The sequence below is a fragment of the Aulostomus chinensis genome, chromosome 1, assembly GCF_037954235.1.
Source record: "Aulostomus chinensis isolate RoL2024-O1b breed Wild chromosome 1, RoL_Achi_v1.0, whole genome shotgun sequence".
Classification (NCBI taxonomy): Eukaryota; Metazoa; Chordata; class Actinopteri; order Syngnathiformes; family Aulostomidae; genus Aulostomus; species Aulostomus chinensis.
This window is the reverse complement of record NC_141320.1, coordinates 50,069,362-50,071,580: the sequence shown is the minus strand read 5'-3', so window position 1 is coordinate 50,071,580 and position 2,219 is coordinate 50,069,362. Positions and strand designations below refer to the sequence as shown.

General features: G+C 44.3%; 1 non-coding gene across 1 annotated transcript; it reads left to right on the top strand.

The window, feature by feature from the left end:
- Positions 1 to 720: 720 nt before the first annotated feature.
- On the top strand, positions 721 to 792 carry trnaa-agc (transfer RNA alanine (anticodon AGC)). The gene has a single exon. It is a non-coding gene; the product is annotated as a tRNA-Ala (tRNA).
- The last annotated feature ends 1,427 nt before the right edge of the window (positions 793 to 2,219 follow it).

Genomic DNA, 2,219 nt, shown 5'->3' with positions numbered 1-2,219 from the left:
ATCAACAACTTTGGTCTTTAAGCTGACAAACACACCACACGTCACTCACTCTATAGATTAAATCTGCTGATAACACAAAACACGTGACCTTGTGACCCTGCATGACGTTTTGCTCCAACTTTCCAGAACTAATAGGAGGAACAGCATGGATCGTTCTGAGCAAGAACTCTGACATCACCATCGTCATGAACAAGAAGGCAGTAGGACTCAACTTCAACAAATCTGAAATGTCCCCTTAAGCTCCTGCTACTTTGAACTGATGCCTAAACCTTCAGTTTCCATTCATCACTCAGAACCTCTCACAACCCCAGAAGAACAAGCAAAGGTTTGGAGCAGTAAAGCCTTCAATAATGACATCATCATGTTTGAGGGTTTTCTTTCCTCAAACTGTTTCTACCAACACGACAGAATCCTGGAAATATTTCAGGTGTTGACCTCCCAGCAGCCTGAAGGTCAACCTGCATTATCTGTTATGTTGCTGAGCAGAGGAAGGAGCTCAATGGTAGAGCGCTAGCTTAGCATGTGAGAGGTGGTGGGATCGGTGCCCTCGTTCTCCAGAAGACTTCAGCTTGTTCTGTTGTTGAGCTCTGATGAAACCACTGACTTTGAACCACACACAAAGTGAAGGAGTGACTTAAGATTGATGGCACCTGAGGAACTTCTAGGTTTCCTAAAATCAACTGGAAATTCATTCACCAGTTAAACAGTGACTCTACCAGAGGGGGTGTAGCTCAGTGGTAGAGCGCATGCTGAGCATGTATGAGGCCCTGGGTTCAATCCCTGGCATCTCCAGCTGGTCCTTTGTAGCCTTCACCTTGTCAGCTAAAGTGATCCTTAAATGTGACAACAGTCGATTCACTATCAGAAGACATCTTCTACATGTTCAAGGTGGGCGAACTGTCCACGAATGTTCAAAATTACTTTTGAAAATGAAAACATAGATCAAACCTGCCCTGTCAATCACCCACAATGGGCGGGTCATCCCACTCCCTATCAGGTTCCCCACTCCATGACCCAGGAGGCTCCCTCTCCCTATCAGGACTAGAAATCCATTGGGGTCTCCCTGCTCAGGTAGGAGTCCTGCCCACAACGTGAAGCTGTTGATGTTCTAGAGGAGACAACATCTGATCTTTGTTAGATCCACCAGTCAAAGGGTTTCTTTAAAGGCTGTAGCAGCTGAGAATGAGGGATTAATAACCATCTTAGTGAGGACATTTTGAAACATGATGACATTTTGCCACAGTTATTATTGACTTGTAGCACTGCAAAAATCATCTCCCCTCCAAAAACCCTCTTCTCCAACTCTGTACTCAAGTTGTCTCCTCATCAGGCACCACAGGATCCAGGACGTTCAGTCAAAAAATCATTAGTGATTTTAAAAATGGCCATCAGACACAAAATAAGACTTCAAACAGGTTTACAACTTTATTTGATGTTGACACATTTTGTCCATTTTGCCTCCACACTGTCCTTCATCCCATCATTTAACATCAGGACTGCTCCCAGATCAGCTCCATGACCTCATCCCTGCACCAGAGCACCGCCCAAGTTCATCAAGGACAGCCAACATGAGCAGGTCTAGATTCACCTCCATCTTTGGAGGCTGTTGAATTTCCTCCTGAGGACCGTCAGGCTGTTTCCTTACTTTGCTGTGACCCAACAGCAGACAGCAACAAGGACTTTGGTGCACTTGGTAAAACCACCATCTGGAGTCTGGACCAAGATGCTGATGTGATCCTTTGATGAGTTTAGAATCAGTCAGAGATCAAAGACTGGAGCAGGAGATCAATGCTCAGAACCCAGAGATCAAACACAGAATTCCGACATCACACATAGAATTCAGACATCAAACACAGAATTCAGACATCAAACACAGAATTCAGAGATCAAACACAGAATTCAACGATCAATCAATGTGAGGAACCAGCGTCTCATGTGAAGATGCTTCTGAACTCATGAAGTGAAATCCTACCACATAGAGATGAGTGAGTCCAACTGGACCTGAACAGGAGAGAAATAAAGGAGTTATTGTTATGTAATTGTTATTTATTTCCAGGCCAGGTGAGGGTTGGATTTTGTTCATTCATGTTGAAGTGAACTGACAGTGGGACTGAGGACCTGGGCTGAAGTCCAGCTCACTGCTGGTTTAATAAAACCACCTGATTGTTTTTCCTATCAGCTCTGATCTGATGGAAGAAACAAAAAGCCAAACTTCATTC